Source organism: Notechis scutatus, chromosome 4, assembly GCF_049901735.1.
Source record: "Notechis scutatus isolate UNSWTSFEM ecotype Mainland chromosome 4, rNotScu1.2, whole genome shotgun sequence".
Classification (NCBI taxonomy): domain Eukaryota; kingdom Metazoa; phylum Chordata; class Lepidosauria; order Squamata; family Elapidae; genus Notechis; species Notechis scutatus.
The window spans coordinates 55,964,247-55,990,980 of NC_142012.1; positions in this window are offsets into that span (position 1 = coordinate 55,964,247).

The window sequence follows — 26,734 nt, forward strand, 5'->3', positions numbered from 1 at the left end:
GGTAAATCTCAACATACAGCCACAACTGAGCTCAACATTTCTGTGGTTAAGTGAGTATCTAAAAGTGAGTATTACCCCATTTTATCACTTTTCTTGCCACAGTTTTTTAAGCAAATCCCTTCAGTTGTTAAGTTACTAACCTGGCTGTTAAGTGAATCTGATTTCCTCAGTGACTTTGCTCATCAGAAGGTCCCAAAAAGAGAATAACATGATCCCAGGACAATGCAACCCTCATAAATATGAGTCTGTTTTCCAAGCATCTGAATTTGGATGAAGTGAACATGGGGATGCTGCAATTGTCTTAAAAATGGACATAAGTCACTTTTTTTTCCAGTGCCATTATAACTTTGAACGGTCACTAAATGAACTATTATAAGTCAAGGACCACCTGTACAGTGTTTAAGATGATGTGTGAGCAATGTAGAGCAGAACGGAACTATTGCTAGCCAGTCCCAAGAAACTTCTTCATATAAATCCTTCCATTCCTCACCATCCAGTCAGAGCTGAAGAAGCTTCTTGGATGAGAAGCAAAACGTCTTCAAAGAAAAATGAGAAAGTCCAGTTGCCTCTTGAAAAAAGCACCTTTGGGACAACCATGACCTGAAGGACTGAGAATCTCCATAGATATTGCTAGCCAGTATTTTGAAAAGATGCATAGGAAACTAAGATTCAAAGCTCCAACTGAAAACTTCGAGTGTTTTACGGTAACACTCATTTAAATCCCACAAGGCATGGAGTAAGATAATATTGCCTCATCGGGAAAACCTGGAATCTGGCTTAGGCTAACAGCTTTTGAAAGCAACAAAGAGTGTGACACAGATATGGTAAAAGGTTAAGCAAGAAGAAAATATTCTAAGTGTCCATTTAATTCCTTTGTCATTTGGGAAGACAAAAACTTCCTTTGCATTCTATCTCTCCTAAACTTTTTTTAAAATGTTCATTTTTAATCCCCGTTCCATATTTCAAGTGAAATTTTGCAGCCATCAAGGACAAATGCAGCTGTAAGAAAGGTGGTATGCGGGGATAGATTCTTTCTTTTCCCTGATAATGTAACACATTTTCCCTATTGGAATTGAAGAATAAAAGCCAAACGCCACCTCAAATGATAACCTTGTCGAATTTCGGTTTCTCACAGCACCAAAGGAACAATCTTCTCTCTCTCTCTCTCTCTCTCTCTCTCTCTCTCTCTCTCTCTCTCTCTCTCTGTGTGTGTGTGTGTGTGTGTGTGTGTGTGTGTGTGTGTCTGTCTCTCTGTCTCTCATCTCTCTCTCTGTCTCTCATTTCTCTCTCTCTCTCTCTCTCTCTCTCTGTGTGCATTCATTCTACTCTAGATATTTTAATATTATTTGTTTTCCTTTTTTCTTCTTTACTCTCTACTTTCTATTTATCTCTCTGCTGAGTTTCTTTTTTTAAGCAATAGAGCTTTTATATAATTGTAAAATGATTATATGGTGTTATTTTATGCATATTTAATATAGACAGCTAAATATAAAAATGTTAATTGTACTAGTTTTAATACCTCTCTCACTCTTCCTCCTCCCTCCCTCCCTCTCCCCTCCCTCCCTCCCTCTCCCTCTCCCTCTCCCTCTCCCTCTCCCTCTCTCTCTCCCTTTAACAGCTGGGGAGGGTTGGTGTTGGGTATTATCTATTACCCTCCTTTTCATGCAAGGCTCATAAAAGCTTTTCCCTATAATGGTGGCAGACTATGGAGAAAACTCCCAAGGGCTCCTTTTGGAAGTGGAAGACTTTGCTTCAGACTTAAACATTTGCAGAACAAACTCCTGCTCTTCACCCCACTTGAAACACTTACAAATTATTCATTCGTCATCCAGTTGGTACTCAAATGTGGGCCTTTTATGTAGCACCGTCCACCACAGGAAAACAGTTGCAGGTAATGCCCTTGTAAAACACCAATTTCTCGCTCATCTTTCATCTCTTCTGCCTTCATATACACTAGTCCTCCTCCTCCTCCTCCTCCTCCTCCTCCTCCTCCTCCTCCTCCTCCTCCTCCTCCTCCTCCTCCTCCATGAGCTACCAATTCCATATTTTTGCTATGAAACTTACATCGATATCTTCATTAAGTGACCAGAAATCAATATTAGTTCTAGAAGAGTCTTTATTTTGCTGCTTATAGAGCATGCTAAATTTGCAACTCTAAGAGAACATGCTCGGAAAATGTGCTTTAAAACTCCTTAACCTTTGCATGAGACCTTACCTTTCTTAAGCATATGCAGGATTTGACCTCATTTTAAAGGTTGGTTTTGCTTGTCTATCGATATAAACTTGTCTATCGATATAAATCGGTAAACCATATTTACCTTAGAACTTTGTGTGAAATGTATTTGATAGTGGTGGGTTCACAATTGCCTCAAGTGTATTTATTGCTACAGGATATGTGTCTGTTAATAAAAAATAATAATAGAGCTATTATTATTATTATTATTATTTATTAATAGACACATATCCTGTGACAATAAATATGCTTGAGGCAATTGTGACCCCACCACCGCCAAATACATTTCACACAAAGTACTAAGGTAAATATGGTATAAAATGTGATGGTAAAATTTACTTTATTATTATGTTTGTTAGAGAGGTGTCACAGTGATTTTCTGCTTTAGATAACCTCAGATATAAAAGAAACTCACAATAGATTTCTTCAACAGCAAAATACAATTTATCAAATTTATGCTATGTCCAGTCACAAATATAAATGCACTTATTTATCCATATATTCAGAGAACAGTATATGCTCTCATCTCCCATGTGATCTAGAAAAGTTCAGAAAAGTTACTGGACTGAGTATTTGGAAATGTATTGTATTAAAAATAACAGGGTGTAATGTCATTGGAATAAACCATCAATTACAGAACACCTCATAGTTGAAAATTTTAATGACAAAGAGGTCTAAGTCTTAAAATTCATCCCCTCTGACCAACCATTTTTCCCCCCAGAAGAATTCAGATTAATTTATACTCACCTGTCATTTTAATTTCTTTGCACACTCTGAAGAGGAACAAAACACTTCGTTGTGTGTGCATAAGCAATAGCTCCATTGAATTATACTGACCTAAATTTGAGTTGATGTTGGGTTCTTCCAAGAGGTAATTGTCCCTGTTATGCAATAACCTCTGTCCCACAAGCAAATATTTCCAGCAAAGAATGCCATATAAATTAGTTTTAGTTTCAAATAATACTTTACACACTAGGAAATGAGCAGCGCCATGCAGTTCCACTAGAAAATTGCTTTCTAAGCAAAGTGTAGCAATTTAATACTTCACAGGTTGATTCCTTCCCTTGGCAATAGTTTTGTTGACTAACACACCTCTGTGAATTAATTCAAGTAGGACAGAGAGAATTCTGCTTGGTGCCATTGATCTGTAAAGAGATGGAAATTTTCTCTCCCTGCTTTCCATTTCTTAGCATTATTGTTCTTTCAATAAGTTCTTTACTCCATATACCATTCTCTCCATTGCATTCTCTTTTTTTTTGCTCATATGAATTTATGGGGGGAAGAAATTAAGAGCACCTCTCCATTAATATAACAGCTAAAATCCAATGGATTTTGGCCAGGAAGATTTAACTGTAGGCTTATTTCACTTATTCAAATACATAAAAAATATTGTTAAATACAGGTAGCCCTTTTTAGTACAGCAATGTATTTAGTGACTTCCAGTTTACAACAGCACTGGAAAAAGAAATGACTTTTTATATACATTGGCTTGCTCTGTCAGTGTTGGTGAGAGTGATCTTGGTGACTCCTTGATTAGGCTGCTCTTCAGTGTTGATTTGTTCGTCTGAATTGGTAGCTCTTTGATTGGGATATTGTCTATTTCTTGATTTTTGGTCTAGTGTTCACCTTGGGTGTTAATCCCTGCTTATCTGGAAGTTGATTGTTTATAATTGTTGGAAGAATTATCCTTCTGGGTTCAGTTCCAAGTGGGAGAAAGACACTGGAAACATGGAGGCTGTTTGGAAAGATGGTTTAATGGTGGACAGGATCACATGGCTTGGAGATTCTGGGCAAAAAGGGAAGAGACACTGAGAGTGCATGGGTTTTATGCCCTCTCTGAGTTTTGAACTTCTTGGGGCACAAGAACAGTATCCTGATTGGTTGCTGTCAGAGGTCATAGCTAGCTTTGTAGGTTGTCCATGTGCTAAGTTTGGTTGGTGGGTGGTGCAATGAAGAGCAATTGAATGGCTCTGCCTAAGGGAGATATATCTTTGTTATGTAGAATAGACTGGCCCAGGCCTTAATGGCCTATTAACAAAGGTGTGGGGGGAGGGGGCTAAATTTCTGCCTCTCTGACTTTCTACTTTTCTTTTAGGGAAAAAAATTCTCCCTTTTTAGTATATCCTAAAAATATTTCATTTTTTATAGGAAAGGGGTGGGTTTGAACTTCCAACATGAGCAAGTGTTTTGGTTGTTCCTCTCCTTTCTGGTTTTCAAAAGAGATAATCAAAAAGCTAACCAGGGAGCGCGCGCGCACACACACACACACACACACACACACACACACACAAAGACCTAAACACCTGACCATCCAGATAAACACCCACCCACCACCACCAACACTTGCAATTCGAGTCACAGTTCAACTCTGAGAATACAGAACCTGGTATTCATGCTTGCCTTGTTAGATGAGAATGTTCTCCATGCTGGCCCCTGTTTTTGAAACCCTCCTCTGCGCTACTGATTAGCATCACAACCCATTAACACATACCTGATCAAGCACCTAGATGGTTATAATAAGCCAGCCAGAAGACATATGCCTCAGGTGCACCTAGTGTCTCTTTCACCCCAACACCTGCAGCGTATTTGTTTAATCCATTAATAGAGGAACATTTACACCGACTCTAGTGATATTTGTTGACACATTAATAGCACAATTCCAAGGTTGTTGATCGCAGCCCCATAATTGCTTCACAACATCATTAACACATACCTGGTCAAGCAGCTGGAAACGTCTTGTTTCTTCATTTTGAGCTAAATCTATGGAAGCTGATATTTTGAGGTGGAATTGTTTGTGAGAGAGAGAGAGGGAGGAAAAGAGAGAGCAGGGGAGAAAGAGAGAGGGGGAGAAAGAGAGAGAGAAAGAGGGGGAAAGAGAGGGAGAGGGAGAAAGAGAGAGAAAAAGAGAAAGAAGAGGGAGAGAGAGAGAGAGGATGAGATGAGAGAAAAGGAAGGAAGGAAATATGCCTAGGGGAAAACAGACTGGTGTTATCTGTCTTCCTGACAGAGAAGATCGGGAAATGCTGACAGGGGTCTTTGTGTATTGCAGCTACTGCATTGACATTGGATTTCAGACTCACAAGGGAATTTTTGGCATTACTCACTGTAGTTCAAACCATCATATAAACACAAATTTTAGAAGGAGAAGAGGGAAAAGAAGGGATGAATGTGAAAACAGCCCTGCTTGGTTGTTGTTGTTTTTTAAATGCGTGCTTTAAAACAAAAGTAAGCATTGGGTGGCAGAAAAGTGACTCTTTGGGAATTCTCTTCTAGTCCTTATTTTCTGTAGTTTTCCTGACTTTCATTTCTCTGTGGAGGCTGAAGATTTCTATGCCAAAGAAAAATGCGTAGAAATATGTATTCCCCCACCCCCATGTAATTGTTATTAGTCTAGTTTCTATCCAGAAACATGTATTCCTTGCCTTATTCTTTTCATTTCGTCTGTTTTCCTATTCCACTTTTACATATAGTTTTATTGTATAAATGCTTTATGTTTTATTCTGTATCTTGATATGGCCTATGGTCTAATCAACAATAATGTTCAATTGTGATGAGTTTATGTAGAGCTAAATCAGCCAGTTTTTTCTTTATCGTGATCTAACAGAAGACCCAAGGGTCCTCAAACTTCTTAAGCAGGGGGCCAATTCATGGTCCCTCAGACTGTTGGGGGCCCCAGACCGGCTGGGTGGGCATGGCTAGGTGATAATGTGACTGGGTGGGCATGTTTGGTTGGGCGTGTCTAGATGGTCATGGGCCAACATGAATGCTAAATTTAGCTTGGACCAAATACCATATATGTGTACTTGCATAGGCTAAATATTTCTCATTGTCACTCAAACTGTCAAACTGCTGGCAGCCAGCAGTCAGCAGAGGTAGCCTGCAGTACTGCATTCTAACCACTGTGAAATAACTCAAGGCAGGAAACATATCCAATTCCTTTTTCTCCTCACTCTATTTTGCCCACAAAAACAACACTGTGAGGTGAGCTGGGCTGAGAGAAAGGAACTGGCCCAAAGTCAAATGGCTGGCTTTCATGGCTAAGGTGGGACTTGAACTCACCACCTCCTGATGATTGGTCCTATGCCATCCATCTGGCTTTCATGGCTGAGATAGCACTTGAGATCATGGCCTCCTGCTTTCTACTCTGGTGCCTTAACCACTAGACCAAACTTGCTATCCATCACATAACATCTCACTGCTCCTTTTTGTAAAGCACTTAAAAACAAGTAAGAAATAGCAATTACAATACATTAAAGCCTTGAGTTAAGAGGAATCAGAAATACGGCTTAATCTAATTTCCACCAGCACCATTCCTGACACCTATCCTTAACAACTGTTGTTGAATCTACCACATTCATATATAACTTTGTACTTCGTCTTTTGTTGTAAGATACGTGTATTATTAAATTGATCACATGAATTCCCCCATAAAAATGGCAATAACCTTGCAACCGTTTAACAGAATATTCTAACTCAGAATAGATTTGATTAGGCTTAGGCTTGTCCTGATTAGAAAACAATTGCAATTCCAACATCTATTCTTGATTTAAGTTATTATTTGAAATTACTAGCACTAAGCTGCAAATATTCACACATATTTGAATAGCAACAGGATTAGGTTAGGCTTCAATCAGAATCAAACAAGAAATTGATATCTTGAAACTATTCCAAATTGAAAATAAGGGGGAAGATAATTTATTGGAAGTCACGGGCCAAGCAAGAGATTAATAACTTGAATTGGAGATTAATAACTTGAATTTAGAACAGCCATTTTAAGAAACGCGAGGGCCTGTAACTTATCTGAATCATCTGCCTGGCAGTATATGCAATTAAAATATGTACTGATAAAACACTATGGGCCAGGTACTTCAAAATCTGGAATACTGTATCTATCTGGAATAATGTAAAAGGTGTCTTTTTGTTTGTATGTTTGCACCTTCTAATCAATGTTAACTCCTGGCCACTGCCTAGACAATGCAGTTTTCTTGGAAAGGTTTTTCAGAAGTGGTTTGCCATTGTCTCCTTCCTAGGACTAAAACGAAGTGACTGGCCCCAGATGCCTAAAGTGAGGACTAGAACTCACAAACTTGCAGTTTCTAGCATGAACCTTCACCTCTACACCAAACTGCTCAAGAAAATTTGTCCCTGAGATGAAACCAACTATCTAGGTTTTTACAAGATTTCATTATATATGCATGCATGTATCTATTTATATAAAAGATAAGGGTAAAATAAATGCTATGCAAAATAAGGAACTAGATATATCAATTTTTGCAAAAACAATGGGTAGCAATTGCTTTTGCAAAGCAATTTTTTAAGATATGTAAAATAGACTTCATATCATCTATGTCAGTATATAAGTAATTATGGGCTGGATTAGACATGTTAACAGGTCAGCCAATGGGGACTGTTTGGAAACTGAAACAGTATTTGGCCATAAGTGACAATTTAGAGCCTGGGTGTGGCTTAGGCTTATTGGACTGTATATAAGAGTTAGTTTGTCCTTGGATCTTTGCTCCCTCCTATGAAATGCCTCTCTCCTCTGAAATGACTTGCTTCTGTGAATATTCTGTATTTATGTGTTCCTGATTTTGTATGTTGGCTTCTGCTGTATGGTATAGTATATAAACAAGTTTCTTAGGAAAATGAACCTTGCTGAATTATTTACTTGTGTGCTGGTCAGATGTGCTGCACACTCTGACAATCTAGGAATGTATTAAATTCACCAGAAAAAAAATAGCTTAGGTTCATTGGAATATTGAAAGAAAGAATTTTTTTTAAAAATCACATATTTCACGTGGGCAATGTAAGAATGTTGAGGGTTCTCTGATTCATATAATTTGGTCATGATCTCTTATGGGGCTTTTATGGGGACTTCAAGTCAATTGCACATATAAAGATAACAATATAGGAAGTTTTAGAATTTTTTTAGATTTAAATGTGATGCAGAATGATAGTTTCCAAATAGACATATTAAATTTCATAATGAACTTTGACCCTGTTGATTCAGAAAACTGATTCTGTGCTCTAAAGATTTTTGGCCAAACATTTTAACACTTTATGTATGTCTGGGCAAGTATGTACTCTTACAATATTTTCCAATAATGCTATATAGAAGAACTGCTGATTTTGTCAAAATTAATTTGTTCTACCTTCATCATTCAATTTTCTTTGAAATAGCCATTTTTAATTTTTTTTTGTTGAGACTTTTTAATTACCTTAGTGCCGAGATTATATCTTTTCTCAAGGTTTGCCTTGATCTTATTATTTCCTAATTTTCTTTCCTTCAAAGTCTTCACATTGTTGATATCAGCTTGTAATTTATTGATCTTTTCCTCTAATTGAATCTTCCATTTTGGAAGATTGATTTTGTTGCTTTTGTTTTACAGTGCTGTATTCTAACTCTGATGTTATCGTTGCTCTCGTACTATAAATTAGTTGATTGCTTTTAGCTATTGTGTTCGTTTCAGCAATTTCTGCAAGCAAACTTGCATCTGTCAGGACTTTTGATAGCCCTTTACTCCTCATGTCTTTCAATAGTAGAAGACTTGAGGAAGAAGAAGAAGATATTTTGCTCCTCCCTCAAGAAGCTTCATCAGTTGTGACAATCACTTTTGATAGCCCTTTTCTCCTCATGTCTTTCAATGGTAGAAGACTTGCCTTATGTTTATGGAGGTTCTCAGTCATCCAGATCACAACTGTCTCAAAGGTGTTTTTATAAAAGGCAACTGGGCCGTTTTTTCTTGAGGAAGGAGAAGAAGACACTTTGCTTCTCATTAGAACATATTCATCATGAGTGGTTAGAGAATGGATGTAGAGACGATAGGTAAAGGTGACTTAAGAGCTACGGGGCTTCTGATGATGGCAGATATACAACTTTAAAAGAACAACTACAATGACGTGGGAAAATACCCAACAAAGCCGAATGCCATACATGTAAGTATATAATATATATAATATAATATAATATAATATAATATATATATATAATATATATATATATATATATAATATAATATAATATAATATAATATAATATAATATAATATAATATAATATAATATAATATAATATAATATAATATATATGTAGATGTAGATATTTGTGAAAATGCAAAATATATAAGAATATTATTATAAAAATAGTATATAAAGGAAAAGGAAGAAAAATGAAAATACTAATATGTAACTATGAGTGATACCGATACTGAAATGCTGTAAAGATTGGAAATGTGGTATAAATGTTAGAAAATGTGCAATAAAAATAAATAAATAAAATGGCAAAAAAGAACATATTCACCAGGTAGACCTATTTGGAAATGAATGGTTCTTTCAGTGACTTGATCACACCTTTGGTTACCCCACAGCATGAAAACCAAACTGCTCAGATGCAGATCTCAAGGCCACTCTTGACATAAATTTTATTTTATTCCAAATAAATGGTGCAACATAGCACCATTCTGGAATTACATCTCACTGCTATGAAGATTCTGTCATCCAAGTCATGGTTATTTCAAAGGTTCTTTTTCAATAGACAACTGGACTTTCTGGTTTTTCCTTGAAGACATAGAAGAAGAAGAAGAAGAAGAAGAAGAAGAAGAAGAAGAAGAAGAAGAAGAAGAAGAAGAAGAAGAAGAAGAAGAAGAAGAAGAAGAAGAAGAAGAAGAAGAAGAAGAAGAAGAAGAAGAAGAAGAAGAAGAAGAAGAAGAAGAAGAAGAAGAAGAAGAAGAAGATGATGATTCTTGGATGAGAAGTGAAATGTCTTCAAACAAAAACCAGAAAGCATCTGGGACATCATACTGCATAGCTTCACTCCCCCCAATCATTTTCTGTGGCCTGATAATGTGTCCAGGATAATGAACATTTTTTGCTCCTCTGTCTTCCATGTGGCTGTATTTTACAGCACATTAAAGCTTATGTATGTTTAGTAATGTATAGTTCATGTTTGATTCACTAGAGATTTATATACATTTAGGAAGTCTACAGGGTTACAACCTTCAAACTAATGGCACATTCTCACATGACCTTTAGATCATGGGAACTAACTCCACCTGTTTCCTTTCCCAATAAAAGTCACCCTTGAGGTTAGGGAAAAGCCATACACAATTCCAGCATTCAATCCAATCCTGATTGCAATCCAGATTCATCTCATCTTGTGACACAGGCAACCTTGTCATTCTAAGTTGAGTATTGGGTGATTGTTAGAAAAAAACATCTTGCCATCTATCAAGATGGTCATAACATTACTTCTTTAAACGCAGTAGAGATATTTCCATCCCACACAACTCATCTTAGAGATTAATCTATGTCTGGAGCTACCTGGTCCCCCTCTTTCCTCTTCCTCATCAGTTACCTTCAATAAACCATTATGGACAAGAATGTCAACATCCACAGATTGTAGAGGCAGAAAGTGATCCCATAAATTAGAAAATCAACACACTTAAGGCTCTATATTGATCCTGGTATCTAGAGTCACAGTGAAGATGGATGTTTTGACTCAATGCCTGGCAAAATTATTGTGAAGAGATTCTAAAAGCAAAAATATACTATTAGCTGGGCAGATGATAACATATAGAATACACAAACACACGCACACATTTTCAGTATCAATCTTCATCTGTCTCTGACATAGCAAATTCTTTAGAACCCCTTTTCTGGGCATCCTGATCTTTGCTGATTGAATACATAAAGTCAGCTGTGGGCTGATACCAGTTCACCCCAGTTTGGACAAACTGGTATCTAATTTTACCATTTTTAATTACCAGTCTAGTGAACTGGTAAATCCCACCCCTGGCTAGCCCCACCCACCCCACCCTGCCTCTCCCAGGAGTCTCCTTGCAGCCCATTTTGGATCCTAGGTAAGTGTAGGGCCTTTGTGGAAGTTCGGGGAGGGTGAAAAATGGGCCTCCCAGAAGCTCTGGAAGGCCAGAAACGGGCTTCTTTCCAGCCTCTAGAGCAGGGATCACCAACCTTTTCGGCGCCGCGCCCGGTTCCGGCATTAGCTGGGCGCGCGGCCCGGTACCCGGCGTCACACTGGCGCCGCCATCTTTTTATGACGAAAAGGCGCTTCCAGTGACGTCACCGGAAGCGCTGTTTCGTCAAAAAGATGGCGGCGCCAGTGCTTCCGGTGAGCTTTTTCGAGCTTTTTCTACCCGAAAAGCTCACCGAAGCGCTTTTTACCAAAAAAGATGGCGGCGCCCAGCAACCAGCAGCCCGGTAAGGCTTGTTCTGCGGCCCGGTACCGGTCCGCGGACCGGCGGTTGGGGACCCCTGCTCTAGAGGGCCTCTGGAGCCCAGGGAGGCCATTTTTGCCCTCCTGGAGGCTCGAGGAAAACCTACGGAGCCCAGAGAGGTGAAAAATGGGCCTCCTGGAAGTTCAGGAAGGCCGGAAACTCCAGAGGGCTTTTAGAGCCCAGGGAGGCAATTTCGCCTTCCCGGAGGCTTGAGGAAAGCCTACGCAGCCCGGGGAGGGCAAAAATCTCCCCATGGTGCAGGAGGCCGACTAGGCCACACCCACCATGGCCACGCCCACGCAGCAACCAGGCAGAAAACCGGTTGCTGACATTTTTGAAGCCTAACCCTACATAAATTTGATTCAGACAATTGTTCAAATGACTTGAATCAGGCCCCTGAACTAAAGTTTTGAACGTTCTGTGAGTAAATTACACAAACAGCTGCAACATACTTTGTTAAAAATCCATGAAAACGATATCAGAAGTAGAATTTGTTGTCTTTTCATTCAATTTCAAGGGTTTCCAGATTCCTGAAAGAATTCCACCTGCTTGTTGCCTAAGTTGCAAGGATAGTGTGATGGATGATGGAGCTTCTTAACTATTAGGGGCTTAACCTTAGGACCGACAGCTGTTTGGGTGGTTTTGACTGAGATGCATGACCTCAGCAAATCCATCTGGTGTTCATTCATGGTCTCTTGGCTTTTCACAGCCTTAGCCATCTGTCACCATGGCACCCTGCCTTCTGACATGTCAGCTAAGATGTAGCTTCCAAGTTTAAATGACTGAGCAGTGTCATTTATGAGACCAGATATTCCTTTATGACGGGGCTATGAAAATATATTTTAATATGTTGCATAGATTTCAGATAATGTATGTATCATATCTCTAATTTCCCTTCAGTCTTGCTTGTGCATTCAAGAGAGACCCTTCTAGAATGGAATAGGTAAAGGTGAGTCAATATGACATAGTGGCCAATGTATTCAACAAGAAGGGTCTTTGGCGTTCCCTGAGCTTGTTTGTTATCTTGCTGACGTTACATTACCCAAACTAGGTAACATCATCAGCAGTGGTGGGATTCAATTTTTTTTACTACTGGTTCTGTGGGCGTGGCTTGGTGAGCATGACATGGCTTGGTGGGCATGGCATGGCTTGGTGGGCACGGCATGGCTTGGTGAAGGATACTGCAAAATCTCTATTCCCTCCCCAGCCCACTAACCTGCTTTCCAGCTCCGTTCTCCTGTGCAGGGCAACCAAAGAAGACCCCTTATGTATGAACATCAGAATGTAACTTGACTAACTAAATAACAATATTTCTTGGGTGGTTCACAGTAAGGATACAATCTATTTGTGATTATTAAGGGCATTCATCAGTCACTTCTGCAGTACAAATGCTTCTTTTCTTGCTATGTTCTCAAGATTCCATCTTCATCTAATCCTCAACCATTCTGTTGCTGATGTGGCCAATGACTTCTAAGAGTTAGGACTGGCGCAGCTCCCTATTAGCTATTTTACACTGATGAAGTCATACCCTGTTTCCTCTGGTCCCTGGCAGCATGAGAGTTAGTTGTTTTAAATTAGGCTTAATATCTTTTTATTCTCCAGGACTATAAGCCTATCTTTAGTTTAGAAACCTAAAGCAACAGCGCATATAGTCAAAGCTATGGTTTTCCCAGTTGCAATGTATGGGCGCGAAAGTTGGACCATAAGAAAAGCTGAGCACCAAAGAATGGAGGCCTTTGAACTATGGTTCTGGAAAAGACTCCTGCAAGTCCCTGGAACTGCAAGGCGATCCAACCGGTCAGTCCTAGAGGAGATCAACCCTGACTGCTTTTTAGAAGACCAGATGCTGAAGATGAAACTGAAAGACTTTAGCCACCTCATGAGAAGGAAGGAGTCACTGAAGAGGAGCCTAATGCTGGGAACGATTGAGGGCAATAGAAGAAGGGGATAACAGAGAATGAGGTGGCTGGATGGACTCACTGAAGCAGTAGATGTGAACTTAAATGGACTCCAGATGATGGTAGAGGACAGGAAGGCCTGGAGGAACATTGTCCATGCGGTTGGACACGACTTCGCAACTAACAACAACAACAAAAGCAACAACTGACTACTGATGTAAAAATGTTTGTGTGTGGAGGAGATGTCTTGTGAAGCAGGAGCGAGGGAGTGAGGGAGGGTATAGAGGAGAGAGGGGGGAAGAGAAAGAGAGAGAGAGAGTTTCAAAAATAGTACGATTAACATGTTTATCCTTAGCAGTCTATATTATTATGCATAAAATTAACACCATATAATCATATTACAATTATATAAGAGCTCAATTGCTTAAAAAAGAAACGCAGCAGAGAGATAAATAAATATAGGAAGTAAAGTTAAGAAGGAAAAAAAAAAAACGGAAAAAAAACACTAAAATATCTAGAGAAGAATAGGGGGGAGGGGAGCCAGGAAAAACAAGTAAACATAAGAACATGAAAAAGTTAATAAATAAAATTAAACATTTCAGGAAACTAGATTCCAAAATATTTCTGTATTTATAGTCTGTCTGTCTCATGTTAAATGATAGGAGTTATATAGCTATTTTAATAAATCAAATGTAGACTCGTGGTTGAATCTCCAACTAGACTGAGGGAGGTATTAAGAGGGGGGCAAGCTTGGAGTCCTTGTACTGTGGAATGGAACAAAACCCTGACCTCCCTCAAAATCTTTGAAACCTTATCTGACTGTTCCCAGGAAAATGTTGTCCATCCAGTGAGATTTTTGTAAAATGGGTGACTAACAATAAAGCTTCCACTTGAGATTAATTACAGGTGGATCTGGTTCCTTGCACCTGACAATCATATTCTGCAATCTTGCTTCTCTTTGGTCCAAAGCTGATTCAAATGGTGACATTGGGCAAGTATCATAAGGTCAATATTTTAAATCTTGAGCATAAACTTGTCCATGAATGTGTGATAATCATTTTTTCTTGAAACAGCCCAAGCTTGATAGACCCAGAAGTAGATAGGTAGGTAGGTAGGTATGTAGGTAGAATTCTTTATTGGGCAAGTGTGATTGGACACACAAGGAATTTGTCTTGGTGCAAATGCTCTCAGTGTACATAAAAGAAAAGATACATTAATCAAGAGTCAAGAACCATAAAGTACAATACTTAAGAATAGTCATAGGGTACAATAAGCAATCAAATCATAGTAGGAAACAGTCAATATAAATAGGATACAAGAGATAAAGTTACAGTCATACAAGTGGGAGGGGATGGTTGATAAGGAGTGATGAGAAGTTTGATAGTAATAGTAATGCAGACTTTGTAAATAATTGAACAGTGTTGAGGGAATTATTTCTTTAGCAGAATGTCAGTGTTTGGGGAAAAACTGTTCTTGTGTCTCGTTGTTCTTGTGTGCAGAGCTCCATAGCATCATTTTGAGGGTAGGAGTTGAAACAGTTTATGTCCAGGATGTGAGGTGTCTGTAAATATTTTCACAGCCCTCTTTTTGATTAATGCAGTATACAGGTCCTTGATAGAAGTCAGGTTGGTAGTCATTGTTTTTTTCTGCAGTCCTAATTACTCCCTGAAGTCTGTATCTGTCTTGTTGGGTTGCAGAACCAAACCAGACAGTTATAGAGGTGCAGATGACGGACTCAATAATTTCTCTGTGGAACTGGATCAGCAGCTCCTTGGCAGTTTGAGCTTTCTGAGTTGATGCAGAAAGAGCGTTCTTTGTTGTGATTTTTTGATGACATTTTTGATGTTAGGTGTCCATTTTAGGTCTTGAGATATAATAGAACCTAGAAATTTGAAGGTCTCTACTGTTGATACTGTGTTGTCTAGTATTGTAAGAGGTGGTAGCATGGGAGGGTTTCTCTAAAGTTTCTAAGGTTCAGTTCCAGATTGTTCTGGTTACACCATGAGGCAAGTTGTATAACCTCCTGTCTCTATGCGAATTCTTCAGAAATTGAACGATTCTGGATTTGGAGAAGATGGCTTAACATTTTAAATGTCTTTGACAAACTTGAGGCATAATACGTAATAATGTCTACCAATAAGGAATTTCTGATAGACATACCCATAATATATATGGAGAGGAGGAGATCAAATGCGAGGCCAACCTTGTTTTTTTGCAAGCTCAGTTGGGAAACACTTTGTCAGGGTTCTGATTTAAGATCTGACCAGCTGCTACAATGATGCAATGATGCACTGATGTAATGATGGGAATGAGTCAGCAAGGTTTTTGACTGTTATACCTTTAAGAGCCTGTATAATAAGAAGAGGCCCTGTAAAGGCATCACTCTCTCACCCTGTGTTCTTCCCTGCTGTAATTTACTGATTGTTTGACTCCTGCCTATAGTACGTGTATGTATAGTATATATTCCTTTGTAGATAAAAACCAATATTTCTTACAAACCTCTGTTTGTTGTTATTGCTCCTGGGTTTTCTCACATAGTAAAGCTGTGACACACTTTTACTTAACCATGAGAAAAAGCCAAAATCCTCCTCAAATCAGCTGGTTTTACTTCTAAGTATATATTCATGGGATTACACCAACAGTTTTACTTGGAAAAAAAAAAGTTAAAAGAGGCAAAATGTATTGTGAGTGCAGTTATTGTCACATGTTAATAATGCTCGTTCATTTACCCTTGTAGATAAAGTATTTCTCAATATGATGTAAGTGGCATCCAGGCAGTGTTTTGGAGCATTTTGACAGGAGAGGAACTTTTAATTAATGCAGTTGGGCTTTCCTGCATAGATTTAGGAAGAAGAAATATGCCATCTTGACAATAGGACTGCTTGTATTCATCTGACAGGTTTGATTCGAACCCAGATATCTGTAGTCCCAGCTTTGTTTTACGGTGATTTGGGATATATTTTGTGTCCAACTCTGATTCACTTTTCATCTGGAAAACAAGGATTTGAAACTAGACACTTGAGTTCTTCTACAATCCAATTGGTGTATGTATCTAGAGATAATTGCTTATCCAAAAATCTCACCAGACATGCCTTTGGAAAGTTATGTTTACACTCCATTACTCATTTCATTCTAATAATTCCATAGTGTCCATACTTGTATCCCATTAGGGCCTATTGTTTTTAGAAATTTTCTATTTGTAGATTATAGAAAGCCAGAACATTTAAGAGAAGAACAGGCGAGACTGGAGGGGTGGAGTTAAGTGAGTTATTAGCCTAGAATTGTTATGCTCCCACAAACGGTCTTGAATTTTTTCTCCTCTTAATTAAAAAAAATAAAATTTAAAAAAAAATAAAATAAATGATTGTAGTTTTAAATTAAAAAAAAAAAAATACACCCCCCCCAAAAAAAAAAAAAAATAAAACCCTACAACCACAAAAAAAAACCCAAAAATTAAACATAAATAAAATATTATAAAAAATAAAAAAAAACCCACCAAAAAACCAAAAAAAAAAAACAAAAAAAAAAAACCCCCCCCCCAAAGCCCAAACAATTATTTTAAAAAAAAAAATATAAAAAATTAAACCCCCCCCCAAAACCTTACTAATTGAATCATTGTACTTTGTTTAATTCGTAACATGGCTGTTGAGTGAATCTGGGTTCCCCATTGACTGTACTTGTCAGAAGTTTGCAAAAGCTCATCATATGACTCCAAGACATTGCAACTGTCATAAGTATGAGCCAGTGTTGTGGTTCCCCAGCAGCAGGTGCGGATGGCTGAGGTCTCGGGGAGCGAGGACTCAGATGAGGGGCCTGCGAATGATGCAGGGATGGGCCAGGACCATCAGGGAGTGAAGTGCTGCCTTCGGAGATTGTGGGGGCTGGCAGCAGTGATGAAGAGATTCCCGAGGAGCCTGTGCTCAGTGTGCATGCACGCAGGGCTGCTCGAAGGAAAGAGCAGCTGCAGCAGCACGGGTGACTTGGGAGTAAGGCTGCAAGGTAATGGCCCCTCCCTTAAGGAATAAAAGCCAGCCTGAGAGACCGGTATTTTTTGCAGGAAGCAAAGAAGTTCTTGTATTTCAAGCCTTGTGGAAGTTCGGACTCTCTTGGTTTGTGTTGGAAGTCTTTTTGTTTGGAATATTTCTTGGCAATTTTATCTAGTGTTCTTGGCAGCCTTGCACAACCTTGGCAAGGCTTGTTCTTATCAGAGACAATTAGTTTTAATAGCCTTTTAACATGAATTAATGGAATTTGCAGAGAGGCATTTAAAGGTTTTACTTTTATCTCTGTTTGGTGTTTGTTTACTTGGAACAAGGTTTGGGTCAGAACAGCCAGTTGGCAAGCATACAAATTCTGATTATGTGACAATGGGGATGCTGCAACAGTCATAAATGTGAAAATGGTCCTTTTCATGGTAACTTTGAACAATCACTAAATGATTGTGAGTCAAGGACTAACTATATTTAAGCAATCACTTACTGAACTATGAGGACATGTCCTATGGGTGCCTAGTTTATTTATTTCTTAATTTTATATGCTGCTCATCTGTTTAGTTTAGCTCATTATCGATCCAGTTCCTGAATTGTAGGACACTGGAGAATTTTGTAAGGAAACTGAGCATATGCTAAGGACATAAGACCCATCTGAGATGAAGTAAAACATAACCATTTGTTTCTGATTTCAAAAAGTTGTGGAATAACTTTCATCCTTTCATTTGCTTTTATTTTTTTAATGAAAGTCTTGCTAAGCACATAAAAGCTAACACAAACTAGCAAACAGAAGAAGCAGTAAAAAGGGCACAGAAAGAATAAAAAATAAATCAGGAAGGAGTCCTAATTTCCTCTGCAGCCAATATAAGAATGATTTTCAACTAGGCTGGGGTCTCCCTTCTTGAAGATGGGGATGACCGTGGCTTGTGACCATAGTTTTGGCAAGGAGCTGGTCCTGAAAGATTTTTCAAAGATTATGCTTAGAGGTTCTGCTATGGCAGTGAATAGCTTTTTAAAGAAGTAGCCACATATTCCATCCGGTCCAATAGATAGAGATGGTTTTAGATTGTGTAGTGCTTTTTCAACATTGTCTTCTGTAAAATCGATATGTATTAGATCATTGTAGTTGTCCGTGGTTTGACTAGGAAATACTGGGCATGATCCATTGCTGTTTTCAAATACTGAGCCAAAAAATGTGTTAAAGAGGTTGGCTTTAATAGTGTCGTCGCTGCAGTCTTTACCATTAGGTCCTTTCAGGGGTGGGATGGACCTTGAGTCTTTTAGTTTGTTGTTTACAAAATTGTAGAAAGCACGGGTAGAATTGGTGCATAGAAGGTTTTCTTCTTGGTTAATGTGATAATTTGTGCATTCAGTTTTTATCTGGTGGCACAATTTTTTGTATCGGCTTTTGAAGTGGGCAACGTGACCAGATTTGTTTTTCTGCCAAAGTGATTTCTCTTTGGATTGAAGCTTCCTTATTGTTTTGGGTAATTTGTTTTTTCTGGTTTTTGGAGTTGTTATTGGTACATATAGTTTGATGACTCTTTTGACTTCAAGTAAAAATAGGTTGTAATGGTCTTCAACAGTATTGCATCCAGTGAATAGAAATTGCCAATCAAGGGATGAGAGATCGTAGTCTATAAGATCATAGTTGCCTTTTTTGAAGTTATAATTGGGGATCACATCATTGTGTTGATTTTTGTGTGGACGTATGTTGAGACAAAAGTCAATCATGTTGTGGTCACTGTTGGAAAAGGGTTCTTTAATTTGTATTCTGTAAATTGAATTCAAACTATTGCAGAAGATGAGATCGGGGCAGTTGTTAAGTCTAGTATTGTTGGTTACTAGCTGTTCCAGTCCCAGGTTTGTTACAGCATTGTAAAAGGTTGCATGTATGGGTTCAGTTTTACATTCGTTTAGGATCCAGTTAATGTGAGGTAGATTGAAGTAACCAAGAAAGATAAAAGCGTATGGGCAGGATGTTGCCCATGTTAGTAGTGAATTTAGCTTGTTTACAGGTTCGATGTCATAATCAGGGGCTCTGTAACATAGTAAGAATCAAAATGTGATATTTAAAGACAGTTCACAGACTATGGTCTCAGGAAGAGCAAGCTCTTGGGTAACTTGGATGTTTTTTAGATGTAAGGACTTTTTATAGAAGATAGCAGCACCACCTTCTCTACAGATTTCAGGATCTGATCAGTAAACATGATTGTCTCTTACTGTGGTAATGGAGTCAGGGAGAGACGCATTGAGCCATGTTTCACAGACAAATATGATGTCGAATTTAGCCATATTTAGTAAGAGGAGAAATTCAGGTATTTTATTCACAAGGCGTCTTGCATTGAGTAGCTTGCGTTTAAGGCCAATTGTAGTTGGAATTGAGGTAGTTGGGGCATGCGTACCTAGTTTTGAGTGATGGTGGGTTGGATGAGGTAGGCTTGGATGTGGAGTTGTGGGTTGTGTGACTTACTTTTGATACAATCAGCATGGTAGTCAATGTAGAGATCCTTCTCTCCATTGTCTAGATTTCTTTTGAGTTCCTTGCACAGTTCACGGGAGCAGATTCTTTGCAGTATGGATAAGTCTGGTCTTGAGCGAAGTTTTTTGTGGTTGGGATTGGTTTTTGCAACGGCATTTATTGTATGAATGACTATGCGTTTGCTGGACTCATTTTTGCAAACAACTCTACAAAATTTTGGGGCCACCGAGTCATCATTGTATTTGGACTCAGGGCCATCTCCGGTTACTTCAATGATGTCTTCAGGAGAGATGTTTGTTGTATTTGAGTTGCTTATGATATTATGAACTTTGGTGATGTCATCTGATTCATTGGTGTCTTCAAGACCAAATAAGATGGCACTTGGACATTTCTGATCACGTTCAAAGGTGTCTCTGATGAGTAAGGAGATATCATTGGTGGAATTATTTGATGGGAGATTAATTATTTGTGGTTGTGGTTTGGTGGTTATTTTTGGTTGTAGTTGTGATTGTAGTTGAGGTAGTAGTTGTGGTAGTGATTGTTGAGTTGGGATTTGATTTTGAGCTGATAGGTAATCGCTTATCAGGGCTGTATTGTGCTGTAATCGCTTATCAGTGCTGTCATGTTTGCACCTTTTTGAATTAGGGCAATGCTCTGTATTTATCTTTGTTTCCAGCACATTGTGATTCTAGCAAGGTAAAGATGTTGTTCAACAAAATTGCATGCAGATATCAAAATTGACTCGAATTTGCTCATTTCTGGACCAATTGGCTTGATTTCTTGAGTAGAATCAATCATTTGAATCAGATTGAATTGAGAATCCAAGCAGAAGTGGTTCAAATGAAATAAAAGTTGATTCACATAAGTTTATTTTAGGTTTTATAACAATCAGATTGGTTTTGTGGTGATATCCCTGAGGATATGTGAGAATAGCTCAGAAGATTTATTATTTTATTATTTTATTTTATTTTATTTTATTTTATTATTTTATTATTTTATTTTATTTTATTTTATTTTATTTTATTTTATTTTATTTTATTTTATTTTATTTTATTTTATTTTATTTTATTTTATTTTATTTTATTTTATTTTATTTTATTTTATTTTATTTTATTTTATTATTTTATTTTATTTTATTTTATTATTTTATTTTATTTTATTTTATTTTATTATTTTATTATTTTATTTTATTTTATTTTATTTTATTTTATTTTATTTTATTTTATTTTATTTTATTTTATTTTATTTTATTTCATTTCATTATTTCATTTCATTTCATTTCATTTTATTTTATTTTATTTTATTTTATTTTTTATTATTTTATTTTATTTTATTTTATTTTATTTTATTTTATTTTATTTTATTTTATTTTATTTTATTTTATTTTATTTTATTTTATTTTATTTTATTTTATTTTATTTTATTTTATTTTATTTTTTTATTATTTTATTTTATTATTTTATTTATTTTATTTTATTTTTTTATTTTATTTTATTTTTTTTATTTTATTTTATTTTATTATTTATTTTATTTTATTTTATTTTATTTTATTTTATTTTATTTTATTTTATTTTATTTTATTTTATTTTATTTTATTTTATTTTATTTTATTTTATTTTATTTTATTTTATTTTATTTTATTTTATTTTATTTATTTGATTTGTCAATCACTTACAAGATACAGGCATAAGAATAAACATTGTTTTGAATACATGAGATAGATATTTATAAGAAAAATAAAAAGAAACAATAGGACAGGGACGGTAGGCACAATTGGTGCGCTTATGCATGCCCCCTACAGGCCTCTTAGGAAGGTCAATAGTAGACAGTCTAAGGTTAAAGTTTTGGGGGTTTGGGGAAGAAACCACAGAGTCAGGTAGAGTATTCCAAACATTGACCACTCTGAAGTCGTATTTTCTGCAGTCAAGTTTGATGCGATTAACCTTGAGTTTGTATCTATTGTGTGCTATTGTATTGTTATAATTGAAGCTGAAGTATTCATTTGCAGGTAGGATATTGCAATGTATGATTTTATATACTATATTTAAATCGGACCGAAGGTGGCGTAGTTCTAGGTGTTCTAGGTTTAGAGTTTCAAGTCTGGTGGCATAAGGTATTCTGCAATGAGTAGAGGAGTGGAGAACTCTTCTTGTGAAATATTTCTGGACTTTTTCAATTGTGTTAATATCAGATACATGATATGGGTTCCAGACTGATGAGCTGTATTCAAGTATAGGTCTAACAAATGTTTTGTATGCTCTAGTTAGTAGTGTGATATTACCAGAGAAGAAGCTATGTAGGATTAGATTAACAACTCTTAATGCCTTTTTGGCTATGTAGTTACATGGGCTCTAGCACTTAGGTCATTTGAGATGAGTACTCCAAGATCCTTTACAGAGTTTGGATCCTCAACAAGGTCTTGACTATTTAGCTTGTATTTTATTTTCTGATATATTTTTTTTTGCCAATATGTAAGACAGAACACGACAAAGATAAAAAATTTCGTTGTCTTTTTAATATCAGTTCAATTTTTTTGGCCATAACACTTTATTTCCTTCTCCACTTTAAGAGATAGGCCTATGCTCCATAATATGTTCCATCACTTAAATTAGCCTCAAACAGGTTTACCTGAATGCATCCTTTGTAACATCAGGGAATCTCCATCTTTCAGAGCCAAGTGAAATTTGCATGAATGTAGAACATGGAATAATGGAGTTGGAAGGGACCTTGGAGGTCTTCTATTCCAGTGTCTTAAAAACCTCCAGTGATGAAGCAAACACAACTTCTGAAGGCAAGCTGTTCCATTAGTTAATTGTCCTCAATGTTAGGAAGTTTCTCCTTCATTCCAGGTTGCTTCTTTCCTTTAGTTTCCATCCATTGTTTTTTGTCCTGCTTTCTGGTGCTTTGGAAAATAAATTGACCCCCTCTTCTTTGTGTTCACCTCAAGATCTCAAAATCAAGATCTCCCTTTCTCCAATATAAACTACTTTCTTTCAGCTGCATTGATCTGATATAGATTTCCTTAATCAAATTTAATCCAGTCACTTTTATCCTTCCATCAAAACATTATAATATAATCCCTTCAACAGGGCAAATAAAACTATATTACATTGGTTATCATACAATTAATTACTATATTTAGTTGTTCACTTTTCTATGTGTTTTCTGAGATTAAGAAGGCATGAGATAATTTACAGAAGCTGAGTTCCATGTCCAGCTACCTCCAGAAATGTCTGTTTAGGCAACACAAGAGAGAAGCCACCTTTTAAACATAATGGATTGGGATGCTGAAAAAATAGAATAAGAAACATACAAAAATTGGATTTGCCAGCCATGAAAAGAATCTTAAAGGCACATTAGGCATACAAACCTAATGTTTTTACTTTAAGTATTTCTATTTCTTTTTCCACCAACAGATGGCATTCATTGTAGCTAATAAAACTAAAACAGAGTCTGTGAAGTCTGATTTAACAAACAAGCAAAATATGATTAAAACAGCATCAAAAGACACATATAAACATATTCTCACCATAATCCAGGGTCAATAGCAACAAATAAGTAAATGTGCTTATTCTAGTTGACACAGAAAGAAGAAAGAAGAGAAGAGAAAACAGGAACATACAGATGAATCCATGTCAAACTTAATACATGTTATTTGCAACAATATAAACTACTTCTTCTTCTTCTTCTTCTTCTTCTTCTTCTTCTTCTTCTTCTTCTTCTTCTTCTTCTTCTTCTTCTTCTTCTTCTTCTTCTTCTTCCTCCTCCTCCTCCTCCTCCTCCTCCTCCTCCTCCTCCTCCTCCTCCTCCTCCTCCTCCTCTCCCTTTTATTGTATTCCATCATGAGTCCATAGCGCGTATAAAAATAAAGCAAATAAATAAGGCAATAATTTTATTTTGGGGAAGTTTCATAGTCTCTCTCTCTCTCTCATATACACACACAGTGAATTACTGTAATAAAATGATTTGGACTTTTATAATTGACATTTATGATTGAAGGGAAGTTGGAGTGCAGATGACACTGAATTTTAGTTGACACATTAATGTGTTGGTGGAAGAATACAAATTAAAAAAAAAAAAAAACTTTAGAAGAGAAAGTCTAAAGGGATCTTTAGAATCCCTCTTCTAAAGACCAGACAGATTATTCACTTTAAACAGCTAACCACCATAAAGCATACCTTGGGGTTGGATATTAAAGCCTATTATTTTCCTGTAACTTTACATTTCTTTTGCTTATGAAAGGTCACTGTCCATAAATTCACTTTCTGCAATAGATATTTAATTCTTGCAAACAAATTTTCATTACTTATTTAAATATACAAAATAGCCAAATGACACATTTCTGGCTTATTTTAAAAATTTAAACCCTCAGTTCCTAAACAGCATCCAGCCTCAGAGAGAAATATAATTCTTTGGCCTTTCTCTAAAATAAACAAATAAGCCATCGGTGACCTGCATTCATACCTCAATCGGAAGCCCACTAAAATAACAGTATCCTGGTTCTCAGAATGACAAGAGTCAAACTCAATTTCATTGAGGGCCACATAAGGGCTGTGGTTGACCTTAGGTTTGGCCAACTGGATGGGCGTGGCCAACTGGGTGGCCACGCCCATAGACAGCTTGACACCATTCCACAAACTGCTGGCATGTTGCCTCTTTGCATTGAATAGAACAGGACAGCCAGATCCAACCATATCTGGCCTGTGGGCCTCGAGTTTGACACCCCTGCTGCAAACTTTTTATTGTATCAATAATAAAGCACTATGAATGGGCTAACTGATGCTTGGATGTTTCTATGGATCCAATTCAGAGGTGGTATTCAGCCAGTTTTGACCAGTTCTGGAGAACTGGTAGCAGAAATTTTGAGTAGTTTGGAGAACCAGCAAATCCCACCTCTGACTGGCCTCGCCCCCATCTATTCTCTGCCTCCCATTGTGTCCCAGCTGATGGGCTGGGTCTTCTTTGGTTGCCCTGCACAGGAGAATGGAGCTGGAAAGCAGGTTAGTGGAGTGGGGAGGGAATGGAATTTTGCAGTAACATTCCCCCAGGAGTGGGGAGGGAATGGAGCCACACCCACCAAGCCACACCCACAGAACTGGTAGTAAAAAAAAATTGAATACCACCACTGATCCAATTTCTCATGTGGAACTTCATCTTTTTCTGTTTCTTATAAGTCCACCTGCCCAGCATTAAAACAAAATACAGGCAGTCCTTGACATGACCTCCAGAGCCCAAAATGTCTATTGCTAAGTGAGAGATTTGTTAAATGAGTTTTAACAACCTTTTTTGGCCACAGTTGATAAGTGATTTGCTTGTCAGAAAGTTGTGACCCCAGGACACTGGAACTGTCATAAATATGAGTCAGTTGCCAAGTATATGAATTTTGATCCCATGACTGGGGGGATCCTGCAATGATTGTAAGTATGAAAAATAGTCATAAGTCATTTTTTTTTAAAAAAATGAATATATGTTTTATTGGTACATTTTTCTTTTAAAGAATATAAAAAAATATTCCATGTCTATCTGAACCATGTATTGTCTGGGCACAGTTAATTTTATTTAAGTAAAGATACAACTATAACCAAAGTCATACTAGTAATCTCAATAAACATATCAATATTAATCACAACATAATAATACAATTAGCTTATCCATCTTGCAAAATTTTCAATACAAATTCTTGTTATCTTTTAAAATTCTGCTCAGTTTCTAACCTGTTAGTTTCTGTTGGTTAACCATTGGTAGAATAAGTCCCATGTTTAAAAAAATATTATGTTTCTTCATTTCTTCATTAAGTGCTAATCTCTCCATCTCAACACATTCTGTTGTCTATGGATATTCTCAGTCATTCAGGTCATAGTTGTCCCAAAAGTGCTTTTTCAAGAGGCTACTTTTAAACACATTTTGCTTCTTATCCAAGAAATTTCTTCAGCTCTGACTGGATGGTGGGGAATAGAAGGATTTACACTCCTTGCAGACAGCTGGTCATTTGCATTCTTTCTGAGAGCCGTCGAGGCCACCTGGAGGTTTACCTGTGTCTTAAGGGTCACTTGAGTAGTACAAATGAGTGTGGCTACTTCTTGGAACTATGTTGAAGACTGGAGATAGATGATGTTGTATCCCTCTCACTCTATTGAGAGAGGGTTGTTCAATTTTGATATAGATGGCCTCCTTGAATCCTCTTTCAAAACAGCTGCCCTCTCTGTCCAAAATGTGGATTTCACTATCTTCAAAAGAGTGGTCTTTGTCTTTTGAATGCAGATGGACTACTGAATCCTGTCCTGTTGGGTTTGTTTTCGTATGTTGTGTCATGCATTGATGAAGTTGTTGTTTTTCAGTGTTGTTGTAGCTTTGAACAGTCACTTAATGGAATGTTGTAACTCAAGAACTACCACTACATTGTCAATGGGAACGTATTTGGCGGGTAAATTATAAATTAACAAAGTTGGTTTCCTACAAAGAGAATATATATAAAATGCTTTATCGCTGGCATCTACCCCCAGTGAGAGTAGCCAAAATGTTCCCAAATATGATAACCTAAATGTTGGAGATGTAATCATAAACAGGGAATACACTTTCATATGTGGTGGATCTGCCCCCATGCATGGAAATACTGGCAAAAATTAGATTATGGTTAGAAAAAATAACAAAACAGAGAATAAAATTTAAACCAGAACTTTTTTTTACTAGGCATGGTAGAACCGAACATGAATAAGAAATATCAATACCTGATGCTCTATATCATAACTGCTGCTAGAATTACTTTCACCCAAAATTGGAAGTAGGCTACGATCCCCCCCCAGAAATCATAATAATTAATAAAGTACATGAATGTGCTGAGATGGATAGATTAATGAAGTTATTGAAAGATAAGGAAGAAGGGGTATATTTTAAAATATG